Source organism: Pleurodeles waltl, chromosome 11 (assembly GCF_031143425.1).
Source record: "Pleurodeles waltl isolate 20211129_DDA chromosome 11, aPleWal1.hap1.20221129, whole genome shotgun sequence".
Classification (NCBI taxonomy): domain Eukaryota; kingdom Metazoa; phylum Chordata; class Amphibia; order Caudata; family Salamandridae; genus Pleurodeles; species Pleurodeles waltl.
Window position 1 is genome coordinate 643,904,535 of NC_090450.1, and position 17,249 is coordinate 643,921,783.

The following is a 17,249-nucleotide window of genomic DNA, read 5'->3' on the forward strand; positions in this document are numbered from 1 at the left end:
CCAATGTCCAGTGTAGAGAACGTCATGCCACACACCAATGTCCAGTGTAGAAGACGTCATTCCACACACCAATGTCCAGTGTAGAGAACGTCATGCCACACACCAATGTCCTTATCAGAACCGCCATGTCAAAGCACCGCTGAACAGGGCAAAGACCGCCATGTCACAGCACCGCTGAACAGGGCAAAGACCGCCACGGCAAAGCACCGCTGAACAGTCCTGAACCGCCATGTCAAAGCACCGCTGAACAGGGCAAAGACCGCCATGGCAAAGCACCGCTGAACAGTCCTGAACCGCCATGTCAAAGCACTGCTGAACCGGGCAAAGACCGCCATGTCACAGCACCGCTGAACAGGGCAAAGACCGCCATGGCAAAGCACCGCTGAACAGTCCTGAACCGCCATGTCAAAGCACCACTGAACAGGGCAAAGACTGCCATGGCAAAGCACCGCTGAACAGTCCTAACCGCCATGTCAAAGCACCGATGAACAGGGCAAAGACCACCATGACAAAGCACTGCTGAACAGTCCTGAACCGCCATGTCAAAGTACCGCTGAACAGGGCAAAGACTGCCATGGCAAAGACTGCCATGGCAAAGCACCGCTGAACAGTCCTGAACCGCCATGTCAAAGCACCGCTGAACAGGGCAAAGACCGCCATGTCACAGCACCGCTGAACAGGGCAAAGACCGCCATGGCAAAGCACCGATGAAGAGGGCAAAGACCGCCATGGCAAAGCACTGCTGAACAGTCCTGAACCGCCATGTCAAAGCACCGCTGAACAGGGCAAAGACCGCCATGGCAAAGCACCGCTGAACAGTCCTGAACCGCCATGTCAAAGCACCGCTGAACAGGGCAAGCACCGGGTAGGAATGAATGGACCGCCACATCAGGCATCCTTATCCCATGTGCAGCTGGGACAGTGACAGGACACGACCTTTCACGGGGAGACTCATCCAGTCTGGGCACCAGTCCCCCCCAGTACCAGTAGAGACCTGCATCTACTTGAGAGACTGTGGCTTTGCACTCCCCAGGATGGCACTGTAGGCAAACCACCCACTGTATAGACTTGAGATACTGTGGCTTTGCACTCCCCAGGATGGCACAGTGGGCAAACCACCCACTGTAGAGACTTGAGAGACTGTGGCTTTGCACTCCCCAGAATGGCACAGTGGTCAAACCACCCACTGTAGAGACTTGAGAGACTGTGGCTTTGCACTCCCCAGGATGGCACAGTGGGCAAACCACTGTAGGAGGCTGGCCTGGCTTGTAGTGAGTACCAAGGGGTACTTACACCTTGCACCAGGTCCAGTTATCCCTTATTAGTGTAGAGGGGTGTCTAGCAGCTTAGGCTGATAGAAAAGGTAGCTTAGCAGAGCAGCTCAGGCTGAACTAGGAGACGAGTGAAGCTCCTACAGTACCACTAGTATCACTTGCACAATATCATAAGAAAACACAATACACAGATATACTAAAAATAAAGGTACTTTATTTTTATGACAATATGCCAAAGTATCTCAGTGAGTACCCTCAGTATGAGGATAGCAAATATACACAAGATGTATGTACACAATACCAAAATATGCAGTAATAGCAATAGAAAACAGTGCAAACAATGTATAGTCACAATAGAATGCAATGGGGGCACATAGGGATAGGGGCAACACAATCCATATACTCTAGAAGTGGAATGCGAACCACAAATGGACCCCAAACCTATGTGACCTCGTAGAGGGTTGATGGGACTGTAAGAAAACAGTGAGGGTTAGAAAAATAGCCCACCCCAAGACCCTGAAAAGTGAGTGCAAAGTGCATTGAAGTTCCCCAAAGAGCACAGAAGTCGTGATAGGGGAATTCTGCAAGAAAGACCAACACCAGCAATGCAACAACAATGGATTTCCAGACGAGAGTACCTGTGGAACAAGAGGACCAAGTCCAAAAGTCACGATCAAGTCGAGAGTGGGCAGATGCCCAGGAAATGCCAGCTGTGGGTGCAAGGAAGCTGCTACTGGACAGTAGAAGCTGAGGATTCTGCAAGAACAACAAGGGCTAGAAACTTTCCCTTTGGAGGATAGATGTCCCACGTCGTGAAGAGTTGTGCAGAAGTGTTTTCCTGCAGAAAGACCGCAAACAAGCCTTGCTAGCTGCAAGGGTTGCGGTTAGGGTTTTTGGATGCTGCTGTGGCCCAGGAGGGACCAGGATGTCACCAATTGCGTGAGGGGACAGAGGGGGCACCCAGCAAGACAAGAAGCCCTCTCAGAAGCAGGCAGCACCCGCAGAAGTGCCGGAACAGGCACTACAAAGTGGAGTGAAATGGTGCTCACCCAAAGTTGCACAAGAGAGTCCCACGCCGCCGGAGGACAACTCAGGAGGCCGTGCAATGCAGGTTAGAGTGCCGTGGACCCAGGCTTGGCTGTGCACAAAGGAAATCTTCGTGGAGTGCACAGGAGCCGGAGTAGCTGCAAAACACGCGGTTACCAGCAATGGGATCTGGCGTGGGGAGGCAAGGACTTACCTCCACCAATCTTGGACTGAAGAGTAACTGGACTGTGGGAGTCACTTGGACAGAGTTGCTGAGTTCAAGGGACCTCGCTCGTCATGCTGAGAGGAGACCCAGAGGACCGGTGATGCAGTTCTTTGGTGCCTGCGGTTGCAGGGGGAAGATTACGTCAACCCACTGGAGATTTCTTTCGAGCTTCTAGTGCAGAGAGGAGGCAGACTACCCCCACAGCATGCACCACCAGGAAAACAGTCGAAAAGGCGGCTGGATCAGCATTACAGTGTCGCAGTAGTCGTCGTTGCTACTTTGTTGCAGTTTTGCAGGCTTCCAGCGCGGTCAGCAGTCGATTCCTTGGCAGAAGGTGAAGAAAGAGATGCAGAGGAACGCTGATGAGCTCTTGCATTCGTTATCTAAGGAATTCCCCAAAGCAGAGACCCTAACTAGCCAGAAAGAGGGTTTGGCTACCTAGGAGAGAGGATAGGCTAGCAACACCTGAAGGAGCCTATCAGAAGGAGTCTCTGACGTCACCTGCTGGCCCTGGCCACTCAGAGCAGTCCAGTGTGCCAGCAGCACCTCTGTTTCCAAGATGGCAGAGGTCTGGAGCACACTGGAGGAGCTCTGGGCACCTCCCAGGGGAGGTGCAGGTCAGGGGAGTGGTCACTCCCCTTTCCTTTGTCCAGTTTCGCACCAGAGCAGGGCTGAGGGATCCCTGAACCGGTGTAGACTGGCTTATGCAGAGATGGGCACCATCTGTGCCCATCAAAGCATTTCCAGAGGCTGGGGGAGGCTACTCCTCCCCAGACCTGACACCTTTTTCCAAAGGGAGAGGGTGTAACACCCTCTCTCTGAGGAAGTCCTTTGTTCTGCCTTCCTGGGCCAAGCCTGGCTGGACCCCAGGAGGTCAGAAACCTGTCTGAGGGGTTGGCAGCAGCAGCAGCTGCAGTGAAACCCCGGGAAAGGCAGTTTGGCAGTACCCGGGTCTGTGCTAGAGACCCGGGGAATCATGGGATGGTCTCCCCAATACCAGGATGGCATTGGTGGGGCAATTCCATGATCTTAGACATGTTACATGGCCATATTCGGAGTTACCATTGTGAAGCTACATATAGATAGTGACCTATATGTAGTGCACGCGTGTTATGGTGTCCCCGCACTCACAAAGTCCGGGGAATTGGCCCTGAACAATGTGGGGGCACCTTGGCTAGTGCCAGGGTGCCCACACACTAAGTAACTTAGCACCCAACCTTTACCAGGTAAAGGTTAGACATATAGGTGACTTATAAGTTACTTAAGTGAAGTGTAAAATGGCTGTGAAATAACGTGGATGTTATTTCACTCAGGCTGCAGTGGCAGGCCTGTGTAAGAATTGTCAGAGCTCCCTATGGGTGGCAAAAGAAATGCTGCAGCCCATAGGGATCTCCTGGAACCCGAATACCCTGGGTACCTCAGTTCCATACACTAGGGAATTATAAGGGTGTTCCAGTAAGCCAATGTAAATTGGTAAAATTGGTCACTAGCCTGTTGGAAAGAAATGAGAGAGCATAACCACTGAGGTTCTGATTAGCAGAGCCTCAGTGAGACAGTCATAACACAGGTAACATGTACAGGGCACACTTATGAGCACTGGGGCCCTGGCTGGCAGCGTCCCAGTGACACATACAACTAAAACAACATATATACAGTGAAATATGGGGGTAGCATGCCAGGCAAGATGGTACTTTCCTACAACCACCCACTGTAGAGACTTGAGAGACTGTGGCTTTGCACTCCCCAAGATGGCATAAATGGGCATGGAGCCCCGTCGTGGATCTGGCTTTGCAGTCATCGGCTGAGGTGCCCCCACTTCCCTTCCCCCTGAGGTGCCTGTAGTCTTTCTATCTGATGCCCCGGCAGTGTTCTCTCCGATTGTGGTCAGGTATCATTTGTGGGCTTCACCCATGCATTTTTGGACTGATGGTGCACGGACATTGTTATGTACATATCTGCACTACTTCTCGTATTGTATATAATTATGACTGATTTTCAAATATATATCTGTATATTTTTGTGTGACATGTATATTGCCACATTACATTGTTTGACCGATTTTCGCTTTGTGTTTTCATTCTTCCGGGGGGATTGTGGGTTGTTACTGTGATTTTTTGTGAATGTATTGGTGTGTATGTTGTGATATGCGAGGGTGGGGGTGTTTGGTGGGTGTCCCCCTAACTTTGCCTCCCCCTCCCCCGTGTTGTAGGTGCAGTACTCACCGTTGTCTTCGGCGCCTACGTAGCTGTTGGTCATAGAGGAGCAGAAACACAAGGGCAGGGAGCATTTGGAGTTCCGGCTCCATGGAGTCCTCTTTCCTCGTGGGATATGTTCAGGTGAGCGTTTTCCCATAGCAAAAGCTGTTTCCGCCGTGTTTTTATCCACGGAGAATCCGCCCCGGAAAAGGTGGCGGATTGGCAGGTTGTAATACTGTGGGCGGTACATTGTCTCCTGCCTGTCTGTCGGCGGTGACCGCCGCGCTGCTTGTCTGTACTGCCGTGGCGGGCGAAGTGTTAAAGTGGCTCTCTTTGTTGGCGGTTTCCGCTAGGGTCATAATTCCCTTTTTTTGTCCGCTGGCCTGTTTGCAGTATTTCCGCAGCTTTAACACCGTCCGCCAGGGTTGTAATGACCACCTAAGACTTGCTTATCCCAGAGAAAGATTAGGTATAAATAGGGAGAATAACACGTAGAACTAATTACAGGGAGAAAACAGAGACAGTCCTTGCAAGTTCCTCGATATATTACATGTCTTTCCAGCTAACAAGTGCCAAACCCATTCAATAGGTACAACTCAGGGAAAGGTGAACATAATTTTGGTAAGGATAGATCAGGCTAACCATGCTTGAAGAAGTTAGTGAAATACGAAGGGAGTTAAGGCGCTGACTTGTCTGCTTATGTTGTAGAAGTGTCTGTCCCCATCCACAAACCTTAACCACCTGAGAGTATATAGGGCTTAGGTAGACCACACAAGGGTCTAACCACGCCACAAGATGTAAGACTTGGCACCATTCATTCTTCATTCTTCCCCTTGTTTTCTTCCTCCTTTTGCCCCCACAGCTTTGTGGATGTCTGTTGTTGTTTTAAGAAAATGCAGACTCACGTTTCTAGGTGATCGAGACACCAGGAAAAGGATCCTCATAACAGCTGCTTCATCAGTACAGCGGTTCAATATATACCTTAGTCCTCATAATTGTGAGCATATGGGGTAAATTAAGTAATAAGAGCCAAGGAGAATGAATTTCCCTTGATTGACATCCCAATTGAGACAGTACCCATGGGCGTTTGAAACCTTTCAGATTTATGTTACTGAATGTTTGAAGTGGCTGATTTACCTACAAATTCATAGATGTGCCTACCTGCATTTTAAAGAAATATCAATATCTATGGCACTTCTAAGTCAATATAAAGGCCTGCATAAGGAAATCTTTATGTCACTAAGTTATATTGTATTTTCTGAGTACTTCTGAGCGATAGAATTATCCATTATGACTTGAATAAGGTGATAACACATTGTCAATCCCACCGAAACGCGTCAACGTACTTTGTGTGCAGGATCTGCATAACATTGTTATACCATAGATGAGAACCTTTTGACTCATCAGGAATCTTGATTTATGATTAGGGAGGATTAGCACCAGTCGAATAGGAATGTCTTTGTTGTCATATCTCCTTCTCCCTTAATATTTCTTTCTCCTTTATTTACAATTCTTTATGTTTTTCTTGAGCCAAGATGAGGGATGATATTATTGGACATTGCTTGAATTTTTCGTAAGAAAAAAACTTTAAAAAAAAATATGTGGCAAATTGTCGACCCACAATATATGTGACCTGCATATGAAGTGGTATAGTGTTTGTGAACACTTCATTAATGTTTTGTGCACTTTTGTATCTTTGTGGTACTGGTCCTTGCTATAGAAATTGAGTTATTAAGCATGCTCATGGTTGACTGATATAAAACGGTTTGTTAAGGTCAGTTTGGTATGATTTAAAGGTTCCCAAGGGGAGATTTCATTTCACGATTTTAAACGTTGCTACTTCCCCTCGGTCTGTGGGGTCTCGCTCCCTTTTTTTAGAAAGGAATGCTTATTGCTCGTCCAGGACATCAAGCACATTTTGTGAACGCGAAACTTATTATTAATCTGCATAGAATTTGACTAACATAGAAAATTATGTGCAGCATGGAAAATGTGCCCACTTGTGTTGCTGCCATCAATCTCGAAGTATCATTATTAAATGCGTATTAATATTAATTGAAGTACCTATGTTTAGGTTGTAGTAATGTGTTATATTAATGATTTTGCAACATGTATTTGCTTTATTATTCATAGGCTTTAAGTTAGCGAGGTTTGGGCCTAGTTTTGCACAGCCTCAAATTAAGCTGCCCTGTTTAAATATTATCATGGAAAGGTATGTCTAGAGAAATCAATTTTTGTATTTTTTTTACTCCGTTGACCAAACGTTAGCAGATATCTTTAACTTTATCATGAGAACTGCTTGCTAGAATGTCTTGTATTAGCAATTGATACATTGTATAGTTTGATGCACGAGACAGCGATGTTCCCAGGAGTTAACAATGGATGTACTGACTTGAGTACGATGGATACAAGATGTTACTTGATGAGCCTGGTCATGGGAACAGGAGAAGAGGAGCCAATCATCAACATGTGAAAGACAGTATAGTTATATATTCGATTTAGGAATTAATCCTTATAGGACTAATTGTAAACGTACGATCCTTTGACAAATGGCAATACAAGAAGTCCTTTAGGTGGTTTTAACTTAGCCCGACTGCACAGAGGAGAAGCTCGCTCATTCTATTCTGCCTGAGGAGCTGGATAGTTTCTGATGACTTTATTCCTATCTTTAAATTTATTGCTTAGACTTTGATGCTGAATACTGACCCCTTATATATTGCTTGTTCTATGGTTCAAATAGCTTAGAGTTCCTGGTTCTGAACCATTCCCTTTCATGGCCTCATGCTTATACTGACCGAACTGATGTCCAACTGACGAAGATAATCACAGCTTGCTGATCCATATGAGGAGAGTTATGACAAATGCTATTGTTCTTGTTGTAAGTTTGTCTTTTGTTTCTAGGTACCAACCACTATTTTGATAGAGCCATAGCTAGATGTTTTCTAAATTTATGTTGACTAAAATGTTTTGCATGAAGTCCAAACATGCTATTCTAATCAGAAGGTTATTAAGGGAAACACTGAAAGGGTTGCTATTAATAAAAATGTATGTTCCTCAGATGCTGAACTTAGATGTATGCTATTTGTATTGCGCAGTTACTTTTGCTATTGATTTGTACTGTGTCTCCCGAATGTTTAGTGATCAATGTGTTAATTAAATTGAGATTCTTTAGAAGATTTGGTCCACCAGTTTTGTTCTTGTATGAATACCATTTGGTTTTAAGACTAATTTACGTGACTTTATCATTGTTAATTCAGGGAAATAAACTTTCTAACTTTCTATAAAGGTGTGGTTATTCATGGCCAATGGGTCATGGTGCATTAAAATATCTGACTCCAAAGATATTTGATGTTGTTTATTGTGGTTGTTGAAGATATTGGGGGTCATTACAACATTGGCGGTAAAAGCTGCTTACCGCCGTGCAGAAGACCGCCAATACACCGCGGCGGCGGCGGGAGACAGCCACAGCTATTATGACACACATCACGGAATCTGCCAAAATTCAGACACCCACACAATACCGCCACACCAAAGGTCAGCGATAAATATGCGGAAACAAATCCTCCACCTCCACGCCAACAGAAACACGCCCATGCTATTACGACCGATGAATCCACATGGCGGTCTTTCAACCGCGGTATTCCATTGGCGGTACACACCGCCGCGCTCAAAATACACACACGGCTCCAAAACACCGCCACACTGGACAATTACAAATACACACACCTGATACACATACACACACCACTCCCACACACCCAACACGATATAAAACACACACCCACATCACCCACAAACCCCTACGACCACAAATTTGAGACGAAGGCCAGAGAGAGACAGCACAGAATAGATAACACCATCACACAGAGGCACACTACACCATCACCCAAACAACATCCACGCACAAAACACCACATACCACTACACTCACCACACTCATCAACACATACACCACCCCACACATCACACACACCACCCCATGTCACGCCAAAGACACCCCCGCTTCTCCGAGGAGGAGCTCAGGGTCATGGTGGAGGAAATCATCAGGGTAGAGCCACAGCTATTTGGCTCACAGGTACAGTACACATCCATAGCCAGGAAGATGGAGCTATGGCAAAGAATAGTCGACAGGGTCAACGCTGTGGGACAGCACCCAAGAAATAGGAAGGACATCAGGAAGAGGTGGAACGAACTACGGGGGAAGGTGCGTTCCATGGTATCCAGGCACCACATCGCGGTACAGCGGACTGGCGGCGGACCCCCACCTCCTCCCCCACAACTAACAACATGGGAGGAGCAAGTCTTGTCCATCTTGCATCCTGAGGGCCTCGCAGGAGTCGATGGAGGAACGGACACTGGTAAGTCAAATCTGAACTATCATATCCCCCACCCTACCTGCATGCTATCACACACCCCCACCCTCACACCCTCCCCTATCACCCTAACTCCTCACTAATCTACCCATAACACCAACCACCCATCCCAACCCCAAGACCTGCATGACACAACTAAGCATGGACACCCATCACTGAAGCATGCCCACTGCACAGACCAACAACACACCCCAACCATCACCACACAAGCCCCCACACAGGAATGCCTGCACTGGGGTTCACGCACCCCCAACCATTGCACACCATGAAACACACACATGCAATAATCATGTACTTATACCCCCTGCAGGAACCCGAAGGAACGTCACCACACCAGAGGGTCCAGACAACACCACTCCACCCCCAGAAGAGGCCCACAGTGACGACAGCAGCTCTGCCCTACTGGATCTTGATGACCAGCCCGGACCATCGTGGGCCTCAGGACAGTCGGTTCCCCTTGCCCAGCCACAGCCCAACACCAAGCTTACACCCTCTGGTAACCCCAGCACAGCACCCACCCAGCGGGCCCATACCTCCCTACCCAGGACAGGTCAATCAGCAGTGTGTCCACCACTACAGGGCACCCAGGCTAACCCACCACCCCAACAACAGGGACCTGGGGGCAGTGGTAGTGGGCACACGGTCCAGGGGACGGAGGCACAGGAACACCGGGGAACTGGGAGGGCTGCTGTGCGACAGAGGGAGGGCAGGCCAAGGGAACCTACTCTCAACAAGGCCCTATCCTCCATCATGGGAGCATACCACCACTCCCAGGAGACGATGGCAACGGTCCTGGACAAGTTGCAGGAGACCCTGCGTCTTCAGGAGGAGCAGTATTTGGGGTTCAGGGAGGAGCTCAGGACCATCGCCTCCGCCCTGGGCACCATCGTAGGGGTGCTGACGGGCATTCAAAAGACCTTGAGGGACACCGTGGTACTCCAAGGGGCCCCTGACACTAGCCAGGACGATGAAATGCCCACCACCTCCGCTGGCGCTAGTGGACAGGACGCCCCGCCACAGGACCAACAAACCAGCACCCCACCCCCTGCAGACGGACAACCACCACGAAAGCAGGCCCTGAGATCCAGGAACAGGACAGAGCAAGATGGCAAGACCTCCGCCAGGAAATAAGACCACCCTGATTGTCCCCCCACTGTCCCACTTTGTTACCCTGTCCAGCTTGGAACTGCCCCAGCTCCACTTCCAATGGCCAGATGTGCAATGTACCTGTGAGACTAATGGACTGGACTCTGCCATGGACATTCTTCCACCATGACCTCTCCCCATTTTACAACCCCCCTACATTTTTATGCACTTAAATAAACACCCTTGAAACCTCAATAATATTGGAGTCAGTCAATGATTGCGAACCTTGTATTGTCAATTACCGTGTTAAAAAAGGTTACCCATTGGAAGGTCAACATACCAATGTCACACATCACAAGCCTTTCAAGGGTGCAAGCTGTTGGCACGTAGGTTACCACATTACTGAAACTGAAATGGAAGGGGACAACTCAGTTACCAAATAGGGAGTGAAATGTAGGTACAGGATAGAGGTATACGTGTGAAATGTAATATAATGTGAAACATGAAATTGTACTCACCTGTGTCTCATTGAAAATATTGCTGTATGACTGACTCCCTGTTGTCGTTTTCATCTTCATCAGCTTCATCCTCATCACTATCCACAGGCTCCACAGGCTCAACCGCTGCAACAACACCGTCATCTGGATCATCCTCCTGCAGAAAAGGCACCTAGCGTCGCAATGCCAAGTTATGGAGCATGGAGCAGGCGATGATGATGTCACACACCTTCTTCGGTGAGTAGAATAGGGACCCACCTGTCATATGGAGGCACCTGAACCTGGCCTTCAGGAGGCCGAAGGTCCGCTCGATCACCCTCATAGTCCGCCCATGGGCCTCATTGTACCGTTCCTCTGCCCTGGTCCTGGGATTCCTCACTGGGGTCAGTAGCCAGGACAGGTTGGGGTAACCAGAGTCCCCCAATAGCCATACATGGTGCCTCTGGAGTTCACCCATCATATCAGGGATGCTGCTATTCCGCAGGATGTAGGCGTCATGCACTGAGCCAGGGAACATTGCATTTACCTGCGAGATGTACTGGTATGCCAAACAGACCATCTGGACATTCATGGAAGGATAACTCTTCCTGTTCCTGTACACCTGTTCATTCCTGCGGGGGGGACCAGAGCTACATGGGTCCCATCAATGGCACCTATGACATTGGGGATATGTCCAAGGGCATAGAAGTCACCTTTCACTGTAGGCAAATCCGCCACCTCAGGGAAAATGATGTATCTCCTTACGTGTTTCAGCAGGGCAGACAACACTCTGGACAACACGTTGGAAAACATAGGCTGGGACATCCCTGATGCCATGGCCACTGTTGTCTGAAAAGACCCACTTGCAAGGAAATTGAGCACTGACAGCACCTGCACGTCAGGGGGGATTCCAGTCGGATGGCGGATTGGTGACATCAGGTCTGGCTCCAACTGGGTACATAGTTCCTGGATTGTGGCACGGTCAAACCAGTAGGTCACGATGACATGTCGCTCTTCCATTGTCAACAGGTCCACCAGCGGTCGGTACACCGGCAGATTCCGCCATCTTCCAATATGTCCCAACTGACGGTGCCTAAGAAGGACAACAGCGAAGAAACTGTCAGCATTCCTCCAGGTATGTACCCACAGTCACACACAAGACTACACCAGAAAATTAACCCATCCGGGAAAGGTTTTGAGTGTAGGCCTCGGTATGTGTGACGCAGTAGTAATTGAAGCCATGTGGGCCCCTGAAATGGCGGCTGCCTGACCTCTAAACTGGGACAATGGAATTGTGGGGTAACTGCGCTGGCGTTGGACACCGTCGCGGTAGGCGGTCGTGGAGCGCGGCGCAATGCTGCATTGGTTAACATTGGACCCTATGGGTCCCAGGAGCCAATTAACAGGTGCGCTGGCGGTGATGATGCGCACCGCCGCGGACGTCACCGCCGCGGACGTCACCACCATTTTCTATCTCTTCAATCACTAGATACCTGACCTTCAACAGGAGAGGACCTACACTGCTAGTGCTGCTGTGACCTCGGTCTGGAAGCGACGATGGCTGCTGCGTCTGGGGAAAGGGCCACTGCCTTCACTGCACAGGAGTTGGAGAAACTTGTGGATGGGGTCCTCCCCCAGTATACGCTACTCTACGGTCCTCCAGACCAACAGGTTAGTACACAGGGAGCACGTTGTATGGGCTAGGCTGGGTGGAGAGGGCTGGATGGATGAGGGAAGGGGGCAGAGTACATAGAACAGTCATGCATGGGGATGAATGGGCCACAGGGATAGAGTTGGGAGGGGGCCAATTACAACGACGGTGCTGTAGGTAATGACTGTTCCTCTTTCCTTGTGCATGTCATGTAGGTCAGCGCCCACCAGAAGAGGGACATTTGGCGTGCCATCGCCAAGGAAGTCCGGACCCTGGGGGCCCAACAGAGACGGGGCACCCACTGCCGGAAGAGATGGGAGGACATTCGCCGCTGCAGCAAGAAGACGGCAGAGGCTCAGCTGGGGATGGCCTCCCAACGTGGGAGGGGTGCCCGTCACACCATGACCCCCCTGATGTTCCGGATCCTGGCGGTGGCCTACCCGGAGTTGGATGGGCGCTTATGTACATCACAGCAGACACAAGGGGGTGAGTACAACCTCATCCTATGGACTTTGCGTGCAGTGGAGCTGTCTGGGTGGGGGTGGTGGGCTGTGGGTGTCCCTAGGCCAGGGCGAGTTAGGAAGGCAAGGCCCCTCCGTTATGTAGGCCATGTGGCACTCTACCCCAGCAAAAAAAAAAGGCAAATTGATGTATAGTTGCCCCTTTGCCATCCATGTGGGCAGATTTCTACCATTGCCATGTAGGCCATATCCCAGAAATTGCATGCGCAGAGGGCAGGAGCACGGCGTAATGCTGGGGGCTGCTGCGTTTGTCTTGTCCACCAACGGTAGCGGTATGCCATTCACTAAAACTTTCTTTCTTCTGTCTCCACCCTATTTCTGCTCTCCCTGTCCTTCTGTACATCAGCATCAACAGGCGGAGGTATAGTGGCACCGGAGCACGAGGGAGCTGCATCCCACATGGCCATGGAGGGCCACACCACAGACTCTGAATTCACCAGTGGGACGGAGGGCGAGGGGATCTTCACGTCGGCCACAGGATCACCAAACAGCGACACGGACTCATCCGTCGATGGGAGCTCCCCTGTGGTTGCGGCACCATCTGTGCGCCCCACTTCTACAGGTACAGCCGCCACCTCCCCTACCAGCAGCGCCCTCCCAGCAGCCCCTCAGCGTTCGCCCCCTGCCCGCTCACCCAGGAGGGTGGGCATCCCCTTCGCCCCAGGCACCTCAGGCCCTGCCCCAGTCACCCCTGCTGCCCTCAGTGAGGAGGCCATTGACCTCCTCAGGTCACTCACTGTTGGGCAGACTACCATTGTGAATGCCATCCAGGGTGTAGAACGAGAGTTGAAACACGGTAATGCATTCCTGGAAGGCATCCATTCTGGTCAGGCTGTCCTTCAGCGAACCCTGCAATCTCTGGCTTCAGCACTGATGGCAGCCATTGTCCCTGTGTCCAGCCTCCTCCCTCCAACCTCCTCCACCCAGACCCAATCCCCTGTACCCCAGCCCATCCCAAGCACACCTACAGACCAGCAGGCACACAAGTCAACACACACAAGTAGCTCAAGCAAACATAGGCACCACACACACCACAGGCACTCACACAAGCATCACACCCATACAGACACAGCAACATCCACTGTCTCCACTGTGTCCCCCTCCTCCTCTTCTCCCTCCTCCCTCCCAGTCTCGTCTACACACACACCTGCATGCACCACATCTACAGGCACTAGAACTCGCACCAGGACACCCAGCACCACAAGCCGCTCACCTGCACTCACCACCTCCACTGCCACATACACGTCCCCTGTGTCCTCTCCCAGTGTGTCTGTGATGCCCCCTCCCAAAGTACACAAACGCCGGCAATCACTCACCCAACATCCATCCACCTCACGACAGCCTCCAGTACCTGCACCTGCACCCAAAACAGCTAAAGTGACACCTCCTACAACCACCTCCTCTTCCTCCACTCCCAGACCCCCTCCAGCTACCCATCCTAGTGTACGTCAAAAACTGTCCCTATGTCAAATTGACCTTTTTGCCCCCACCCCCCCTCCAATTCATCAGTCCCGTCGTAGCGCCTCAGCCAAAAAGCCTCCAGTACCAGTGGTGCGTGTACCAGGTTTTTGGAGTGCCCCGTCCACCAGGGCAGGCAGTAGGATCCGGAGCCAAGGCACTGTCAGCCCACCCCCTGTAAAGGCTCTGAAATTGGAGACAACGGGACCGTGTCAAGACTCCTGGTGGGACAAACAGTGAAATGGGATCCAAGGCGATTGGTGAGTCATCTGTAACTCAAAATAAGGTGGGGAAGGTCCCGAGGAAGTCTACCCAACCTGTTGTGGGTGTCACGGCGGAGAAGGGCGCCATCATTTCCGGCGGTCCAGACACAACCGCCAGCACCGTCGTTACTGGTCAGGAGACCACCGCCAGAGTCATAGCCCAGGAGGGCTCAAGTTTCGTAACTGGTCAGGAGACCACTGCCAGAGTCATAGCCCAGTAGGGCCCAAGTATCGTTACTGGTCCAGAGACCACCGCCAGAGTCATAGCCCATGAGGGCTCAAGTATCGTAACTGGTCAGGAGACCACCGCCAGAGTCATAGCCCAGGAGGGCTCAAGTATCGTAACTGGTCAGGAGACCACGGCCAGAGTCATAGCCCAGGAGGGCCCAAGTATCGTTACTGGTCCAGAGACCACCGCCAGAGTCATAGCCCAGGAGGGCTCAAGTATCGTAACTGGTCAGGAGACCACCGCCAGAGTCATAGCCCAGGAGGGCTCAAGTATCGTCACTGGTCCAGAGACCACCGCCACCGCCAGAGTCATAGCCCAGGAGGGCCCAAGTATCGTTTTGGTCAGGAGACCACCGCCACCGCCGGAGTCACAGCCCAGGAGGGCACAAGTATCGTAACTGGTCAGGAGACCACCACCGGAATCACAGCCCAGGAGGGCTCAAGTATCGTAACTGGTCAGGAGACCACCGCCAGAGTCATAGCCCAGGAGGGCCCAAGTATCGTTACTGGTCAGGAGAGCACCGCCACCGCCGGAGTCATAGCCCATGAGGGTCCAGAATCCCACAGCCCCGCTGGGCAATGATGGAACGTCAAGCCACACACCAACGTCCAGTTTGGAGTTCGTCATGCCACACACCAACGTCCAGTGTGGAGTTCGTCATGCCACACACCAATGTCCAGTCTGGAGTTCGTCATGCCACACACCAATGTCCAGTGTGGAGATTGTCATGCCACACACCAATGTCCATTGTGGAGTTCGTCATGCCACACACCAACGTCCAGTGTGGAGTTCGTCATGCCACACACCAATGTCCAGTGTGGAGATCGTCATGCCACACACCAATGTCCATTGTGGAGATCGTAATGCCACACACCAATATCCGTACCAGAACCGCCATGGCAAAGCACCGCTGAACAGGGCAAAGACCGCCGTGGTGAAGACCGCTGAACAGGGCAAAGACCGCCATGGCAAAGCACCGCTGAACAATCCATAGCCAGCCATGGTGAAGACCGCTGAACAGGGTAAAGACCGCCATGGCAAAGCACCGCTGAACAAGGCCAAGACTGCCATGGTGAAGACCGCTGAACAGGGCAAAGACCGCCATGGTGAAGACCGCTGAACAGGGCAAAGACTGCCATGGCAAAGCACCGCTGAAGAGTCCATAGCCAGCCATGGCAAAGCACCGCTGAACAAGGCCAAGACCGCCATGGCAAAGCATCGCTGAACAGGGCAAAGACCGCCATGGCAAAGCACCGCTGAACAGGGCAAAGACAGCCATGGTGAAGACCGCTGAACAGGGCAAAGACCGTGTGGGTATGAATAGTCCGGCACATCAGGCATCGTTCTCCCATGTGCAGCTGGGACTGTGACAGGACATGTACTTTCACGGGGAGACTCATCCAGTCTGGGCACCAGTCCCACCCAGTACCAGTAGAGAACTGCATCTACTTGCAAAGATGTGTCTTTACACTCCCCAGGATGGCACAGTAGGCAATCCACCCACTGTAGAGACTTGAGAGACTGTGGCTTTGCACTCCCCAGGATGGCACAGTGGGCAACCCACCCACTGAAGTGACTTGAGAGACTGTGGCTTTGCACTCCCCAGGATGGCACAGTGGGCAACCCACCCACTGTAGAGAGTTGAGAGACTGTGGCTTTGTACTCCCCAGGATGTAACAGTGGGCAAGCCACCCACTGTAGAGACTTGAGAGACTGTGGCTTTGCACTCCCCAGGATGGCACAGTGGGCAACCCACCCACTGAAGTGACTTGAGAAACTGTGGCTTTGCACTCCCCAGGATACATCAATGGGCATGGAGCCCGTCGTGGATCTGGCTTTGCATTCATCTGGCTGAGGTGCCCCCCCCCTTACCTTCCCCCTGACATGCCTGTATTGTTTCTATCTGATGCCCCGGCAGTGTTCTCTCGGATTTTGGTCAGGTATCTATTGTGGGCGTCACCCATGCATTTTTGGACTGTTGGTGCACGGACATTGTTGTGTACATATCTGCACTACTTCTTGTATTGTACATTTATTTTTGACAGATTTCGTGATATATATATCCGTATATTTTTTAATGAGTAGTATATTGGCACAATACAAAGTTTGACCGCTATTCGCTTTGTCTTTGCATTCTTCCGGGGGGATTGTGGGTTGTTACTGTGATTTTTGTGAATGCATTGGTGTGTATGTTGTCATATGCGAGGGTGGGGGTGTTTGGTGGGTGTCCCCGTAACTTTTGCCTCCCCCCTCGCCTGTGTCGTAGGTGCTGTACTCACCGGTATGTTCTGCGCCTACGTCGCTGTTGGTCGTAGATGAGCAGGAATGCAAGGGCAGAGAGTATTTGTAGTTCGGGCTCCATGGTGTCCTCGTTCCTCGTGGGATGTGTTGAGGTGAGCGTTTTCCCATAGCACAAGCTGTTTCCGCCGTGTTTTTATCCACGGTGAATTCGCCCCAGAAAAGGTGGCGGA